The 18,156-nt window shown below is 51.2% G+C and overlaps 1 long non-coding RNA gene across 3 annotated transcripts in view; it reads left to right on the top strand.

Moving 5' to 3' along the window:
- The window catches only part of LOC102164518 (uncharacterized), a 103,195-nt gene extending 87,564 nt beyond the window's left edge, over nucleotides 1–15,631 (top strand). Inside the window, exons 6-11 of one of the 3 annotated variants that reach the window (XR_305912.4) lie at nucleotides 98–194; nucleotides 697–931; nucleotides 3,200–3,443; nucleotides 5,827–6,449; nucleotides 7,168–7,313; nucleotides 9,687–10,041. This is a non-coding gene — a long non-coding RNA (uncharacterized LOC102164518). Of the gene's footprint in view, nucleotides 1–97; nucleotides 195–586; nucleotides 932–3,199; nucleotides 3,444–5,826; nucleotides 6,450–7,167; nucleotides 7,314–9,686; nucleotides 10,042–13,895 lie in introns of those variants that run through there. The other 2 variants (XR_014817854.1, XR_014817855.1) reach the window with 2 other exon arrangements.
- The last annotated feature ends 2,525 nt before the right edge of the window (nucleotides 15,632–18,156 follow it).

Genomic DNA, 18,156 nt, shown 5'->3' with positions numbered 1-18,156 from the left:
TCTTTGGTTCTGCCGCAGTGGAGACCCATGACGTCTTGCTCCCAGTAGATTCTGCATGCATACTTAAGTGACTGAATGGATGTCCCCCCTACCACAGATGGCAGCTGTCCCATCTCAGAGGCACCTCAGGTGGTGGCCTTGAACTTGGTGTCCAGACTGAAATGGGAAACCATACACCGTAAGAGGTGGAGCAGGTAAGGATGGGGGTGAGGGGAGGCTGGCAGGAGCGGAGGCAGGGTTTTGTTCCTGACCCTGCCTGGTGATCAGCTTATTCCCTAAAGCAGAAGGATTAATAACCAGGGTAATTTTATCCCTGTTAGAATGTAACTACAGATGTGGGCTTATTGGGCGAAACAGCTAATCCTTTCTACATTTGGCTTACTCGTGAAACTCGATGCCTGGAGTTGTCAAAAGCACTATTTGCACGAGGCCTGCTGCCCCTGAAGCCTTTCTCTTCTGGGCCCAGTGGGCAGCTGTCCCACTGCGCTGGCACTTGCCTCTTGGGTGAGCTGACTCACTGGCCTGGTGATGGAAGGGGAGGGGAGAGGCCTGTGGGTATATATAGACCTAAAGTGAGGGAGAGGGTAGGTGAAGGAAAATACAAGATGTGGGGTGCGGGGAGAGGGTACACAGAGAGCCTGGAGAAAAAAAACTCTTGGGAAAATCTAAGGTTCATTGTGATCCCTCGTCCCCCAGGCTTAAGGCACGGGGGAGGCAGCAGGAGGAGGGAAGAAGGCGAGGGAAAGGGGGTACCCCTCGATAGGAGCCAGCAGGCATCCAGGGATCTGCAGCGTGGTGATGGCTGGAGGCGCAAAAGTCAGGAGACACAGTTAATCCAAGAGCTGTTGCTGCTGCTGCTGTTGCAGAGATGAAAGACTTTCCAAGCCAGTCAGTGATATGCTTGGAGCTTTCCCCTGTGCAGCCACCTGTGGTGAGTAACGGGAGACTTGGTTCCTCCTCCTGCACCCGGGGAGCCCCGGGAAATTGGGGGAGTGGGCGTGGCCAGGGTGGTGGGGCGGGGCCCCAGTGAGCAGGCGCCAGTGACCTCCCTCCCTCTTCCCCACCTCCCTCGGTCTAGGTCTCGAGCACCGCCTCCCGCTGGGTGTGGCCGAGCTTCAGACATTCCCCCCCCCCCCCCCCCCCGCCCCATCCCGCCCCCAAACATCCCCCTCCTTTTCCACCGACTCCGCCCTTGATCGCCCTGGCCCACACAGTGCTACAGTGCGACACAGGAAGCCCCTCCTCCCTGCTACCCACCCGAGGCGGGGTGGGGGGGGGGTGGGGGCGCGAACAGGTCGATACCCCCTCCTCCTACCCCGACCCCTCACGGACTTTTAGTTCGGGGCTGCTGGGTTAAAGCTTCATTCCAGTGTGCTGCATTCCAGAAACTTTAACAGATGCCCTGGCGTTCTTGGAAGACGCTGAGAGGGAAAGCGGCCGACGTCTCCACCCAAATGCCCCAGAATCAGATAGGACATTTGCCTCTGGTGCGGGGAGCAAAGGGCAGAGTGGCCAGAAGGCTTGTAATAAAAACCTCCCTTCCCTTCCCTCTGACCTGGGTCCTTCATTACTGACCCCAGCCCTTAAGAATCTGGAGCCTGCAACCCTCTCCACCTGGCGGGGCTGGTCAGGAGGCCGGGCGGGGAAGGATTCGGCCTCCTGGGCGGGTCCCGGGGTGGGAAGGCTCTCATCGCCATGGCAACGAGCTCTTCCCGTGGGAATAGCGAACTCTTGAACGTGCAGCACATGGGAAAGTGACCTACTGAGTGCCAGCTGGGGGTCCAGGCGGGCGGGTATGGGGGGGATCTGCAGGGAGAGGGCGCGCGACCGAGCTCGACATGCGACCCCCAAACCTGGATGCAGGGCCGCGCGCTTTTCTTCTGAGTCAGACGGGGCCACACAGGCAGGACACGTGATGCGCGGGGCTCTCCCCTGGCTGCCAGTTAGCAGCCAGATCTGCTGACTCGCTTAGAACAGCCGCTGCCCAGTGTTGGCCCGGGCTGGGTGGGACGGTTCCCTTCTGTGGGTCTGTTCCAGCGCCCTAGCTGGTGAGACCAGTAGCTCCTGTTGGGAGGACAGGCGTGTTGGCTGTGGAATTCAGTTCTACGTGGCTGAGGCCCCTGACTTCTTTTTACAATTTTTAAAGAAGTTGTAAAGGTTGTACTAACCTTTTAAAAAAGTGTAATTTCTTTTTTTAATTCAAAAAGATGAAAAGAAGGAACTGAACACAATCTGATCTACACCCTCCCCATCTTTCCACCCCAAAATAACGGACCACTGTTAACATTTTGTTATCATTCTTCCAAATTATGCCCACACCTAGGGGTGTACTAGTTACAAAAATTATGGTGCATATGATGTTTGTCGCCTGCATTTTCACTTAACTCACCACAGACCTGGAAAGATAGAGAAAACTCTGTATTATTATTTCTAAGGGCAACATAGGATTACTATAATTTATTAGCCAATTTGGTGTTGCTGGAAATTTAAATTTCTTTACAATTTTTTACTCTTCTACATGGCGACAGACATCCTTCTACCTACATTTTTTGCACCTAGCCTGTTAGTTTTCTTAAGGTCAACTTCTTGAAGTAGAATTACTGGGTCAGAATGTATGGATGTTTTAAATTTTGATGCTGGTTTATAAATCCTAGGTCTGTGGGCAGCTTTTGAGAGCCAGTGGACTTCATTTTCTCCCCCATCGGTCTTAGGAATAACACGGAAAAATTCATTATGTAGTTTGTATTCCTCCCAAAGCAATATCGGAAACAAGAGCTGTGAATAGTTTTTCCCAGAGGCGATCCAAGAAGCACGCTGCAAGTTCAGCAGGACAAGGTCCAGGAATGGATAGGTTACTGCTGTGGGCAGTGGGGCCCAGTCAGTCCCCCTGGAGGCCCTCTGGGAGATCACGTAGAACACGCCTGAGAATTGACCCCCAATCCTGTCGGCAGGGCATCAGCTCCTACATCTTCTGACTTCTCTCGTGGTTCTTTAGAAAACCTCTGCAGGTGAATTCTGAGGTAGGCCAAGGGGATGTGACTGTCACACCTCCAGCCATAGTTACACACGAATTATTACTCCTTCCCCTGAAACCAAGCCAAGGGAGGTGCTCAATCCAGGACAAAAATTGCAAAATGGGTTAAGATTTCGTCAACCTCACCACCTTCCCTCTCTCTTCTCGAAACCATCTCTTCCCCAGGCTTCCAAGGTCTTTGGTCCTCCAAGACACATCAAAAAGGACTTCCCATGGGAGTTCCCATTGTGGCTCAGTGATAATGAACCTGACTAGGATCCATGAGGATGCAGGTTCCATCCCTGGCTTCGCTCAGTGGGTTAAGGATTCAGTGTTGCTGGCTTGGATTTGGTGTTCCTGTGGCCGTGGCGTTGGCCAGCAGATGCAGCTCCGATAGGACCCCTGGCCTGGGAACTCCCATATGCTGCAGGTACGGCCCTAAAAAGATTCACACACACAAAACAGGTCTTCTCTTCCTTCACTTAGTATGAGAGTCTCTAGTTCCATCCATGTTGTTGCAAGTGGCATTATGTTGGTATTTTTATGGCTGAGTAGTATTCCATTGTGTATGTATATCACATCTTAATCCATTCATCTGTCGATGGACATTTAGGTTGTTTCTATGTCTTGGCTATTGTGAATAGTGCTGCTGTGAACCTAGGGGTGCATGTATCTTTAGGAATTATAGTTTTGTCCTGATATATGTCCAGGAGTGGGATCACTCGCTCATATGGTAGCTCCATATTCAGTTTCCTGAGGAACCTCCATACTGTTCTCCATAGTTGTCATACCAATTTACATTCCCACCAACAGCATGGAGGGTTCCCTTTTCTCCACACCCTCTTCAGCACTTGTTATTTGTGCACTTCTTAATCATGGCCATTCTGACTGGTGTGAGGTGGTACCTCATTGTAGTTTTGGTTGGCATTTTTCTAATGGAGATGTTGAGCATTTTTTCACATGCCCACTGGCTATCCATATGTCTTCTTTGGAAAAATGTCCATTTAGGTCTTCTGCCTATTTTTCGATTGGGCTGTTTGTTTTTTTGTTACTGAGTTGTATGAATTGTTTGTATATTTTGGAGATTAAGCCCTTGTTGGTTTCATCATTTGCAACTGTTTTCTCCCATTCTGTAAGTTATGTTTTCTTTTTCAATGGTTTCCTTTGCTGTGCAAAACTTTCAAGTTCGATTAGGTCCTACTTGTTTATTTTTGGTTTTATTTCTCTTGCCTTGGGAGACTGCAGTGGTCACTTTTGAATGCTAGTGTCCCCTGTTGAGTTGTGAGCTGCGTGAGGACAAGGACCTTGGCTTTTACTTCCCTGACTGGCTATGTGCAGTGAGCATCCGACACTGGTCGACTTGCCCTCTGTCGGGGTTTCTTGCAGGGACACAGGAGGATGGGGTCCTGCACCTTCCTATGCAGGCATCTTTGTTTTTATCGGCACAGCCCCCTCGAACCCTCTGCAGTCCCTAGGAATCCCCTGCTCATCAAATCTAGCAGATTCCCTGTTTTCCGTCTGCCTTCTCTCTCTGCAGCATCTGGCACTGTTTGCTGCTTCCACCATCTTGAAATGATCCTTCCTTGGCCTCCATCTCGTCACACCCTCTCCACGTCCTTCTGTCCAATGAGTTGTTCGCTTTTGTCTTGCACAAAGTTCTCCCCTGAGCCTCCATCCTCAGGAGCAGCATGAGGTAGTGGAAAGAATGCAGGTCTGGGAGCCAGAGTGACTGTTTGATTCTGGGCTGTATCATTTATTAGTTGGGTGACCTCTCTGAGCCTCAATTTTCTCAGCTGTAAAATGCCGATTAATCACGAGGTTTAAAGATATTGTAAGTGAAGGGCCTACACAAAGTCATGGCTCAGTGCAGGGCAGTTATGGGTGTTCTCAGGCAACTCTGCCAAGCATTACACAAGCCTCCGTTGACTCACAGCTCACCTCTGGGCTGGGGAGAGCCAGCACTCTCTCTGCATCTCTGAATTCTCTCGCGCATCTGGTCCCTGACGCCACATATCTGCTAAGTATTTCCACTTTGGACATCCTGCCATGACCGTAGTATTGGCCTGCGTAAACCAACCTTGTTCCTTTTCTTCTTTCTCCAAAGCCTTTCTTGCCAGGATTTCCCTGATTCAGTTGTCCACGTCACTCTTTCCCAGACTCTTGGCCTTGAAAAGCTGGGGAGTGTCCTTAATCCAGGCATCTCTTTTGCCCTTCATATTTGGGAATCGCAATGATTATTGGTAGAGTGACTTAATGCATGTCTGCCTTCATCTCAACAGGATTTTGAAGTAGGCTGTTAAAGAAATGAGACCAGGGGATGCCAGATCGCCTGCCCAGAGAGTGAGGGGTAGAGCAAGACTCAGACTCAGGGCCTGGGCTTTTCCCATTTTTCAGAGGCTCCCTCCATGGAGTGACGGGTAGTCAGGCTGGCCCCACATCCCACTAATCCCAAATGCTGAGGTCTCTCCATCTTAAACAGGTAACATAAACTTATGGTTCCCAGGGGGGACAGGTTGGGAGGGATGGACTGGGGGTGTGGGATTGGCATCTGCACACTGAGGTCTGTGGAATGATTGGCCAACGGGGACCTGCTGTAGAGCACAGGGAACTCTACCCAATATTCTGTGATCATCTATGTGGGAAAAGAATCTGAAAGAGAATAGATGTGTGTCCATGTGTAAGTGAATCACTTTGTTGTACAAACAGAAATCATCACAACCTTGTAAGTCAACTCTACTTCAGTAAAACTAAACACACAAAAACAACACCACCAACAAAATAAACCGATGAACCTTTCCCTTGTCTCTCTCCAGCTCTCAGCCTTCTCCTGCCTCCTCCTGCACGCACCTGCCAGCCTGCCTGATGTTCCGCTCTTCAGTTCTGTAGTCACAGCAAGCCAGCGTTTACCTCCCCGGAATGGCCCCTACCGAGGTCACCTGGTCCCCAGGACACTCTGTGGCCCTCGCCATACCTGAGCCCTATTTAACCCATCCCAGCCCCACTTCCTCACAACATGCTCCTCCTTAGTTTCTCTCTTGAGGAAGAGAGAGGACCGGAGACTCTCCTTAGGAGCTTAATGAAAGACGCAGCCGTGTTGGAGAAGCTCACGTGTCAAGGAATTGTGGGCAGCCTCTAGAACCCCAGGGGTGCCTGCAGCCAATGGCCAGCACGGAGCTGGGCCCTCGTGACAGCCATAGGACGTGAGCTCTGCCAAGAACCTGAATGAGCTTGGAAGCAGGTTCTTCCCCAGCTGAGCCTCCAGATGAGGATGCAGCCTCGAGAGATCCTGAGCAGAGGACTCAGACTCCTGAACACGGAAACTCTGAGATCACAAATGCGTGCTGTTTTAAGCCATTGCATTTGTGGTGATTTGTTATGCAACACAGAAAAATAATGCAGACCGGGTTCAGCTGATAACGAGTAGCTGAGGATTGGAGTATCCTTAAAGGCGTCTGGCTGGTGCTTCTTTCCAGCTCTACCTTGGAACCCAGAGCCCTGAGCAGGGGGGTTGCAAGGGACCGTGCCTGGTGCTTTCTCATGCAACCTGACCTACCTAAAATTCTGCTGTGTGACCCATAGGAAGACAAATAGCACTGATGGATGGAGTCCGGCATGGCCGTTCCCTGTAGAATGAGATGCTATCAAAGTCCAGATCGGGCCTCCCTTCCCTCCCCGAACACACTCAGACCCAGTTTTCCAGTGGAATCTCTAGGGGTGACGTGACTGAGGGGCAGTTTTAACCCCAATAACCTGGAAGGCAAGGGAGGAAAAGAGACTGGTGTCAAATTAGTGATAAAACCAAATTAGAAAAAATTTTAAAATAAGTTCTTCTTTCTTTTCTTTCTTTCTTTCTTTTCTTTCTTTCTTTCTTTCTTTCTTTCTTTCTTTCTTTCTTTCTTTCTTTCTTTCTTTCTTTCTTTCCTTCCTTCCTTCCTTCCTTCCTTCCTTCCTTCCTTCCTTCCTTCTTTCTTTCCTTCTTTCCTTCTTTCTTTCGCTTTTTAGGGCCATACCTGCAGCATGTGGAGGGTCCCAGGCTAGGGGTCGAATCGGAGCTACAGCTCCTAGTCTACACCACAGCCACGCTGGATCTGAGCTGTGTCTGTGACCTACACCACAGCTCATGGCAGCACTGGATCCTTAACCCACTGATCAAGGCCAGGGATCAAACCCGTGTCCTCATGGGTACTAGTTGGGTTTGTTACCGCTGAGCCACAAGGAAACGCCTGTCTTGTTGCTTTCAAGTGATTAAAAGAAGATGCAACGGTTAAGAAATTCTTGTTATACTTGCAGTTGTGATTAGGTAAGCACACTTTGTAATTATCATATTAATTGCCGATATTCAAATGAGAGCTTGAAGTTTTTTGTTTTGTTTTTTTTTAAAGATGGACATTCTCACAGTCTTTATTAGTGTTTTGGGAGCTAGATATGGTGCAACAGGAAATAGCACAGCCCTTGTTTAAATGGTCACAAACATCAAATGAGCTGGATACAGTGATGGAATTTTCACTCTCTGCTCAAATGGCAGGCCCGAAGCTGATTTTGCCACCCAAGTGGCAGAAGAGGGAAGGACATGATCATGTTTGTCAACTGAAGCCGCGGGGACAGGGCTTCACCACGGCTCCATGGAGCTGCCTGCTCCAGTGGAATTTCATGTTTTGTCTTTCTCCCCTTGGAAAGCGCTGGAAGAACAGCCCGTAGTCCACGTGAGATCCTGCAGGACCACATAGCATTGGTTAATCAGAGTCTTTCCAGAGCATTTGAAAGTGTGATGCAAAACTCAGGTCAGGAAATGCTGTCAACTGGAATTAGGAGGCTGCATTATTTGACTAAGACAGGCAAGCAAGGGCCATTCTGGGTCCTGGGCCTTTGTTTCCTCTCTCTTCTTTCACTGTAAGCCCAGAACCCACAGAGCCACTGAAGAGCACCCAAAAGGCTGTGGTGGAAGAGGAAGCAACATTTTTGCTTCCAGTATCCGAGGCAGGATGCAGGGCCTGGATGGCAGCTGAGGAGCTTGACACAGAGGAGCAAAAACTCAGGTTTTGCTAAAATGCACCCCAGGACAGCCTTTCCTTCTAGAAAGTTCTCCTCAGAGGTCAAGGCACTGAGCTGCTGGGATGCTTAGGTTTGCCCAGAGAAGAGAGGGACGGAAGGCAGGAGAAGGTGGCAGGCCCTCAGCCCAGCCTAGACAGCTTCCAGGGAGGGAGGACAGGGCGCTCGGGTGCAGGCCTGGCTCTCTTACAGAGCCCCGCCTTCGCCGCTAGGCATTCCCAAGGCCCCCAGCCGCCTCTGCCACAGGTTCTGCAGCTGGAGCTGAGCTCAACAGCACTCAGGGCTGGGTTCCAGTCCACATGTCACCCTGCATTCCGGGCCTGCTGTGGCCACCACTGGCTGTGGGCCCTTAGTGGATCTCTGAGCAGCTCTGGGGTTTCAGGCTTCTCCCCCATCTGCTGAATGCATCTTGTTCCCATGTGGCCCTGGGTGCAGCCTCACAGGAGAATCTCCAATGACCAGAAAGAGGTCTAATTTTTTTTTTTCTCCTTTTTTGGCTGCCTTGTCGCATATGGAGCTCCCAGGCCAGGGATCAGATCACAACCTAAGACACAGCTGCAGCAACGATGGATCCTTAACCCACTGAGCCTGTCTGGGGGATCGAACCTGTGGTCCTGGTGCTCCCAAGACACAGCCTATCCCCTTGCACCACAGCGGGAACTCTGAAGTCCAATTTTTCTGTCTTCTAGGAAGGAGGATTTTCTTGGCTGTATGTAAAAGACTCTGAATAACAGCAGCTTGAACAGCACCAAAGTTTCTTTCCCTTTGATGCCAAAGCCTGGATGAAGGCACTTCCGGGCAGTGTGATAGTGCCTGGTCCTCCCTAAACCAGGCTCTCCAGGCAGTCTGAGGGTGTGCTTTTGAGCCTAAGGTCCAAGGTGAGCTTGGGCTGTCCTGTCTGTGCCCCTGGAGGAGGACGGAGGATGCAGGAAGGAGAGGCAGGACCCCTTCTTTTAAGGGGACTTGAACCAGATGCTACCCACGTCCCTTCCTCACCCTCTACCAGCCGGCAGTCACCTGGCCACAGGAGAGCAGGGAAACATGGCCTCAAACCCAGCTAAATATCAGCAGACTTACTGCACAAGAAGGAAGGAATGATTATTGAGGGAACGGCAGTCATCCTTTGATATGGTTTTGTTTTTTTTTTTTTTTTGGTCAAACTTTTCTGTATTGATTTTTTTTTTAATTCCAAACTACTTGCTTATAAACACATCAAGCTGTAGGAGGGAAGGAAGGAAGAAAGAACGGGAGGGAGAGAGAGAAAAAGAAAAAAAGAACAAACAAATGGACTCAAGGCCCCTTAGGGAACTAAGATTAACAGTTTGGTGTGTATCCTTTCCTGTTTCTTGAGAGACATGAAAAATACACAAACCCTTCTGTCTCCCCACCCACTTTTAATTTTTTCTAAATGAGATCTGCACTTTAGAGAGAAAATATTTTTCTGCAACGTGCTTATTTCCAAATCTCAATGACTCTGTTGATCGCTAACTATATATGGCTCCAACTTGTTCTTGACAATAACTGCATAGCTTATAGTATGGATTTCATAGTTGAATGCACTGTAATTTCTCCTACCATTCCCCACTAGAATATATAGGATAGTTCTTTTTTATTGTGCCTGTAGATAACGTGGCAAGAAACAACCTCGTGCACATATCCTTAAGTCTGCCTTTCTGGAGGATGCTTGATCACTGTTGGGAGGAAGAAGAGAAAAGCGAAGACCCGTGTTGATAAGGCAGCACCGTTTCTAGGAATCCACGCGTTTCATTCTGTCTGCTCTTGGGGAGGAAACAATGGGGGGGCATATTCCCTCTTGTCTGAGAAGGAGATGAAGCCCCTGTGTCCTGGGAAGGCTGAAATGAAGCTTTGTAGGGTGAGGAGAACAGCCTGGGCGCTCCCACGGCAGCACAGGAACCCTCCCAGATCTGGGCAGACCGCGCGCAGGGCCACAGCCCGGAGGCACAGAACCAGAGGCACAGGTGAGAATGGGGCTTTGCCCATCTTTCATGGGATTCGCCTAGATGCCCAGTTCCCACGGGCCAGACTAGGAGACCCAGTCTCAGGTAGCTGCGGGCCTTGGCGGGGTTCATTGGGGCAGTGTCTGGGGAGGGGCTCCCAGTTAGTCTCAGTCCTGCTCTAGGTCAGCTTCCCCGCCCTTGCGCCGATGGAAACCCATCAGGCAGACACACAGGCTTGTGATTGGCGGTTTGAGGGAGGCGGGGGTCAAGGAGGAGGCGGGGCTACAGAGGGGGCGGAGCAGCTGGCCCTGCTTCCTCAGCTTCTCCCCTGCTCTGGACACCCTGGTGATGTGGGGCTGGGCCTGAAGGGAGGCACCAAGCTGGCAGGGATGGCAAACATCACCCACCCGCAATTGGCCAAAGCAGGGAGCAGCCATGTCTCAGCCTTCAGCCCATTTCACAGGTTGGGAACTGAGAACTAAAGTCCCCTATCTAATGAGTGTCCAAGAAGAACCTTGAGCTCAGAACCGTCCTCCCACCACACCCTCCCGACCCCAACCCTTGCTTCCCTTCCACTGTCTGGGGCTCCTGCTTCTCCAGGGAAAGGGCGGGGGAGGGGCGCTGCAGATGGTGGGGTAGTTCATTAGTGGACTCAGCACTTTGGGGGGCATCCTGTTTTTATGCTGGGGTGTGAACACCTCCCCTCGCCCCCCTCCACTCCCATTGGTGAGGATGGGTGACCTGGCTGTAGGTCAGCCTGGCAGCCACACAACCTCAGAAATCACCCAGTGCTTCCTGGACTCCTGAATCCCCAGTCCCAAGATTTCACGCTCCTGGAAGGATGCAACCCACACCACCCCTACCTGGGGATACACACGATTGTGTCCAAGACTTATGACAGACACGGACCATTGTTCAAGCAGTTTAACTAACGGCCGACAAGAGAAAATGACCTGCACGGTTGGCGGGAGGAGAGAAATTTCTTCCATCTCTAGGGAGTCCGTGCATCTTATGTCTTCTCGCAAAATAAGTGCTGTCATTGTCCACAGACACGTCAAAGTTACTAACCCTGAATATCTCCAGTTCAAGAAATGGCCTTCCTCACTTGGGCCTGTTAGTTCTACCTGGTTGTGTGAAGAGTCTCAGCTTTGGAGTTCCCACTGTGGCTCAGCAGGTTGACGATCCAATATAGTCTCTGTGAGGACATGGGTTCGATCCCTGGCTTGGCTCAGTGGGTTAAGCCTCCCTTGTTGCCGCAAGCTGCATGTAGGTTGCAGATGCAGCTCAGATCTGGCATTGCTGTGACTGGTGTAAGCCAGCAGCTGCAGCTCCAATTGGACCCCTAGCCTAGGAACTTCCATATGCAGCAGGTGTGACCCTAAAAAGAAAAAAAAAAAAAAAAAGATGCCCAGCTTTTCTCATCCTGGGTGTAGTGGGCGGCCCAGCCCAGCCTGCAGAGCCAGGATGGGGAGCCAGCCTCCCAGCTCCCCGGGTCTCATATTTTCACTTGCAAGTGGCTTTCATGGTGCAGGATGCCTCCTTCCCATGGGCCTACCCTTTGTTACTCAGGAGCTTAGAGGGAGCCTGTTTCTTTTCTCACATTTTAGGAAGTGCTGGCTTGCTGCTTTTCAGGGTGGAGACAGAGGCCAGAAGTGTCTTGCAGGTTTGGCTCAGCAGTCCGAAAGCTGTTGCATCTAAGGATGTTTCTGAGTTTGGAAAAGGAGGGAAACGAAACCCTGCAGGATGGTCCTGGATTGTTGGGGCCTATCTTGTCCTTTTGAGTAATGGGATCATGAACTCCCCGAGGGGCAGTGACTGTGGCTTCTTATTTCTGAATCCCTAGCACCTGTGCAGAGCCTGACCCAGAACGTGCTGGAGAAAGAGGACAGAACAAATGCAGACAAGCTGTGCTCACAGGCAGGCCCCAGGCCAGGAATGACTGTGCCCAGGAACCCCAGGTTTTGGGAATAGAACATCAGAGGGTGACTGCAGCCCAAGCAGGAAGGGACTGCATGGCTCCCTTAGCTGGGACTTGGGGCCTTAGCTGCATGCTTGTACCATGGCTTTCCCGGGGGGAAGCTGCACCACACTAGATGGAGACGCTGCTGGTTGTACCTGTGAGGGTCTGTGCCTGTGGAGGCCCCATGTGACCTGAGGCTGTGGATGGGGAGCCCTCCTCCCACAAAACTGCCTGGGCTGCTATTTCTGCAGCACTAGCTCTGCTCCAGGGACCGAAATCCACAGGCCGGGCCTAGCAACAGTCACCAAGCTAAACAAACAGCAGAGGAGGCCTGGATCACAGCTGGCTCCCTTTTTGGGGGTGGCCCGCGGGAGGCATGTCAGCCTCCACAGTGTGGTCTCCTGGGGGTGGGGGGAGGCAGGGAGCCCACCCAAGACTCCTGGGGCTGCTATGCACACACAGATGAGCGCAGCCGTTTGTTATGTGTAATTAGATTGAGCTAATTTCCTCGGGCGGCCCAGAGCCGGAGATAGCAGGGTTCTCAAAAAAAACCACGTTATCTCATGTCGTGTCAGTGTCATCATGGCAAAGCTGGACTGAAAAGAAAGAACATTTCTGAGATGTTCCTGGCCCCCTGAATGGATTGCATTCCGTTCCTTTGGCGTTAAAGTCCGTCCAATGCCAAGGCCTCCAGGAGCCGATGCAGACGCAATGTTGTATTTATGTCATCACTCTGCAGACCGACAGGAAAGCGCTTTTTCCTGGATAAAAGACCTGGGTGTGGGAGGCTGAGAAATCAGATGAGAAAACCTGGGGGGGGTTGGGGTGGGGAGCAGAAGGTGGCTTCTCTGCTCCGGAACCGGCCACAGTCACTGATCTAGGTTTGTCCCAGAGGGGAAATGACAGAGAGAAATGGAGAAATAAACCCCGGACAGCCTTTGAGTTGCTGTCCTTAAGTGGCTCTGTGCAAGCGGGCAGCCCTCTGAGATGGGGCTGAAAAAAGTCAGAACAGAAGAGAATGACTGTGCAATTCTTTTCAAGATGAGAGCATGAGACACAGACCAAACTCATGACCACATGCCAGGGCTGTGGGGTCAGGGGGACATCCTCGGCCTCCCCACTTTCCTTGGCCCTGGGTCCCTGGACCTCACCCCTCTCAGTCTCTCTCTCCAGCTTGTCTGGCTGCTGTCCCCAAGGCAGACCAGCTATTGTAGATGCTGAAGTGTTACTCAGGGCAGTGTTGGCTTGTGTCAGGCTCCCTGAGAGAACAGCCTGGCCACGGGGGACCGAAGGCGGTGCCACCTCTGAGGAGCCCGGCGCATCCCCCGCCAGCCGTGGTGATGGCCCCTCGGAGCCTCTGTTCTTGCTCCTCTGCTCTCTAGTTCTTGCAGTGACCACGGGACTGCTCCCCCTCCTCCCTTCGCGGGGACGCCTCCAGGTTGGGCTCTGAGCACAGTGCCCCCCTCCCTCCAATTGTGCTCCCTCTCCACATGTCGATTTCTGGGGGTGTGGCAGTCTGCTGTGCTAGAAAGACCCATGATGGATTTGGACCTTAGGAGTGAATGAGCCAATAGGAAGTAGCCCCGGCTTCCCAATGAAGCATCTCAGACACTTCCCAATGACATCCCCATGTCATTTAGTGATGTGCCGGCATTTCTCCACATGGGCCCCTGTGATCATCTTGTGCCTGTGTCATCGGGAAGGCGGCCTGTGGCTGTCCATCTTCCTTCCTCCCCTGCGCTGCCCACATGCCTTCTGCCAGGTCATCAAGCTACTGGCCCCTCTGGGTCCAGATTTCACAGAAACATACACATGCGGACTTAGGGCTGGAAGGGACCTCGGGAAGTAGTGGTGTTTCTGGTCATGCTATGAGTTTTCCATTGCTTCCATGTCCATTTTCTCATTTCCTTATCAGGATGGTCATCCAGCCCACAGAGAGCTCAGCCATGGACACCGAGGCCTGTGGAGCATCAGTGACTTGAAGGTTGTGCTGACTCTACTCCATGCCTTCCTTGGAGCTGCAAGCCCTTGGCCTCCTCATCCTCTTCTTCTTGGACCAGCCCCAGCCTATGGTGTTAAATGGCCCCACACACCTCGGTCCAGCCTTGGCCACCCCTGGATGGGGCTCAGGGCAGCAGTTTCCACAAAGCCTTGTAACTTGATTGAGAATTTGAGCAGCAGCAGCCAGTTCTCCTGAGCCCCGTCCTAGCTGGAAACTCTGGAGGCCTTTGTGTAAATGCCCCACTATGGGGTCCAGCTCAAGGGTGGCTCAGACACAGTCTGGAATGGTCCCTGGTCATGGGTCATCCATGGCAAGCTGGAAGCCAGGCTGAGCACACCCAAAGCCCTGGTTGTAACCCTAAGCGTCCTGATGACTCACTGGGTGATTGATTTCAAAATCCCCAGTTGCTGGTTGGTGCCATGTGTCTGATGGCCCAGATACCCTGGACTCTGAGCAGCTGTGTCACAGACAGAATTTCCCACTGGCCCCTCGTCCCTGTCTTCAATGAGGTCTGTGAGCCCTGGGCTGCCTCCCTAAACAGTTTTCCAACATGAGAATGACATGCCCAGGACCCTGCAAGGGGAAAGGCTGGGTCTTGGGACTTTTCCCCCGTGGGTGTTCGCAGACTCAAGATGAAAGGAAGCTCTCCAGCCACTCTGGGAAACAGTATGGAGTTTCCTTCAAAAATGAAAAATAGATTTACCGTGTGATCCAGCAATCCTATTCCTGGGCAAATACCCAGACAAAACTCTAATTCCAAATGATACATACACCCCAATGTTCATTGCAGCACTCTATACAATAGCCAAGACATGAAGAAACCTAAATGTCCATCAACAGATGAATGGATTAAGAAGAAGTGGTACATGTATTCAATGGAACACTACTCAGCCATAAAAAAGAATGAAATAAAGCCCTGTGCAGCAGCATGGATGGACCTAGAGATTCTCCTACTCAGTGAAGTAAGTCCGACAGAGAAAGACAGATACTGTATGATTTCACTATGATATGTGGAATCTAAAATATGACCCAAAAGGATATATCCACAGGTGTTCCCACTGTGGTGCAATGGGATTGGTGGTGTCTTGGGAGTGCTAGGACGTGGGTTTGATCCCAAGCCCAGCACAGTGGGTTAAGGAGCTGGCATTGCTGCAGCTGTGGCTTAGGTTGCAGCTGCGGTTCGGAACTGATCCTTGAGCTGGGAACTCCATATATTATGGGGCGTCTAAAAAAGAAAAAAAAAAAAAAGAATATATCTACAAAAGAGACTCACAGACAAAGAGAATACAGACTTGAGGTTACCCAATGGGCGGGTGGGGGAGAGAAGGATTGTGGCTTTGGGGTCAGCAGATGCAAACTATGACATATAGGATGAATAAACAACAAGGTCCTACTGTCTAGCCCAGGGAACTATATTCCATATCCTATAATAAGTTGTAATGGAACCGAATATGAAAAAGAATACATATATATAGATAGATAGATATGATATAGATATAACCGAGTCATTTTTCTTTAGATCAGAAATTAACACAACATTGTAAATCAACTATACTGGAATAAAATTTAAAAAAAGAAGGAAGCTCTTGCTGTGTAGCACTGGGAACTGTGTCTAGTCCCTCATGATGGAGCATGATAATGTGCAAAAATGGAATGTATACATGTATGTGTAACTGGGTCACCATGCTGTACAGTAGAAAAAAAAATTGTATCGGGGAAATAACTATTAAAAAATAATAATAAAAAAAGAAGGAAACTCACTTGTTCCTCCAAGCCAATTCCTGACCATCTGCTCCTTGTGGTCTGTTTGGTGTTTAGTTCAACCTCAGCCGTGGCCTCTGCCATCCCCCTGCCCTCTGGGAGGCCAGAGGAATTGTGGCAGAGAGTTGAGAGCTGGGACTGCTTTCGAAGACCAGTTCAGCCAGGAAAGTCCTTTCATCTGAGGACACTGGTTTTTGATGCTTCTTCCTGATGCTGTTGGGAGCTGACCGTCCAGTGGAGGGACAGGGACCTGGCCCAGCCTGGGGGTGCTGTGTGTGTTAAGTTCCTGGGGCAGCTGAGTGAGCAGGGGGAGAGAAGCAATGGAAGACTGAGGAACTTCCACCAGGCAGGAAGGGGATGGGGCCTGAGCGTGTGATGCGCAGGCTGGAGGCTGCAGATGGCAGAGAGGGGCCAGCAGGAGACTCAGACATGGCCTGAGGGTTTGTGTCACTTTTTTTTTTTTTTTAAATGATTGCACCCAAGGTGTATGGTAGTTTCTGGGCCAGGGATTGAATTTGAGCCAGAGCCCTGACCTATGCCACAGCTGCTGCAACTCTGGATCCTTTAACCCACTGTGCGGGGCCAGGGATCCAACCCATACCTCTGCAGAGACAGAGTCAGCCCAGTCTGATTCTTAACCCACTGTGCCACGGCAGAAACTCCTGTGCTGCATCTTGAAGGGAACCTGTGAGCAGTTTAAATCAAGCAGTGACTTCCAGGCTGTTTGTGCACCGCTCTGAGCCATCCATTGACAGGATTGTGGAGCAGGGTGGGGATGGGGGGTGGGGGAGAGTCTGGCTGCAAGAGTCTGGCTGCAGAACTCTGGAAGAGCAGTGAAGCCTGACCTCAACTCTGGATTTAAAACAAATGAAAGGAAACATGGCTTCTCCTCCAATGCAGAGCATCCTTGCCCAGAGCCAAGAGACTCAAGCTGGCATTTGCCCTACGGGTCAGATGCTGGTGTTTTTACAGAGTCAGATGCTCTGGGCCATCAAACTGAGCAACCTTGTAGAATGCTGGGATGCTCGTGTGGGGTTACTGAGACAGGAGACCTTTCAGAATCATGTGCTGATGAAGAGATATGGCTCGTCTTAATGGGTTTCAACAGCAGGGTTGGCCCTTGTGTGCTGCAACCTTGTGGAGGGTCTTTGGTACCAGGAAGAATGCTGAGGCCAAGACTGGGGCCAGTGGGAGGGAGGGTCGTGGCCTGGGGGTTTGGTAGAGACTCCTTTATGTGTCAGTGGACGGGATCCTCCACCAAATACCCATTTGAAAGTTTCAGATGCACAAGAACCATCCCCACCCTGGGTGCCCACCTCCTCCCCCTAAGTCACACTCCTGCAGTTGTGACCTGAGAGGCTCTAATTGGGGCTAAGGCTTCTTTGCCTACTAGAGAGCAGGTCCTAGAGAAACCATGGGTTAAATCAGTTTCACCTGCCTTCACTAATCAAGGTCGTTTTAAGATTCCTGTGTCCTCTAAGCATCACATGGCTACACCATAAGATGTCTGCCAGAATTGGTTTCCAGGAACTTGGAGTCAGCTGTGTCTAGTTGGAGCTGAGCTGGTTAAGATTGGAAAGGACCCCAGACCCTCCAGCTGGGCAGGCATGAGTGGCTGCTCTGTTACCTTCGAGGCCAGTAGATGAGTTACGCCTGCGCAGAACAGATCGTCACACCTTTTTCCGATTACCCCTCCCCAGGCTTCCCATGCAAATAAATTTCTCTTTGCTACAGGCCTCTGCCTTTCAGCATTTGGGCAGGAGAGCCATCAGGTAGGAGCAGAGCTTTCTTCTCTGGTGTGGGGCTTTGCAAGAGTAGCCTGAGACTTTCCAAGTGTTCTATACAGTAAGTGTAGAGAAAGCGGGGTGCTGGATGCCCAAAGAGGAGGCAGGGCTGCTGAGGGGGTGGGGAAGCAAAGGAAAGGCCTAAATCTCCATCTAATGCCCTTCAGCCTCACAGTCTGTCTGGGCAGACGCTTAGCCTTGCGACGTCTCTCCTTAGGCCCAACAGTGGAGGGATGTGAGGAGCCAGACCTTCTGCTGAACCTTCCTGTTCCCCTGGGCTGGCTTGAAACTTCAAAGGTAAGCTGTTCGGAGGAGCAACGGCACAGACCAGCTTGGCTTAGGGTCAGGGTGTGCTCCGAATGCCTCCATTAATGTGGCTATTTCCCCTGTAGAAACAAGGCTCTTCTCACGGGTGATATAGGGTCTTGGGTCAGTCCACAAAGGCTTGACTGACCCAGGAGGTGTCTGATACAGTACTGACAGTGGTGTTGGGTCCCCAGCTTTCCTCACTGGCTCAACTCTGAGGGGGCAGGAGCGGAGCCCTTCCTGGAGAGAGCTTGGGTAACAAAGGAGGAGAGGGAGGAGAAAAAAGGGTTGTGTGTTGGAAGGGGTACAAGGATGAGGGAAGT

This window comes from Sus scrofa, chromosome 10 (genome assembly GCF_054392235.1).
Source record: "Sus scrofa isolate SSC_HxYL_T2T_F1_AM1 chromosome 10, Sscrofa_HxYL_maternal_Yorkshire_Landrace_v2.0, whole genome shotgun sequence".
NCBI classification, from domain to species: Eukaryota; Metazoa; Chordata; class Mammalia; order Artiodactyla; family Suidae; genus Sus; species Sus scrofa.
Note: the sequence above shows the minus strand (reverse complement) of the source record. Positions and strands in the feature narration are given on the sequence as shown.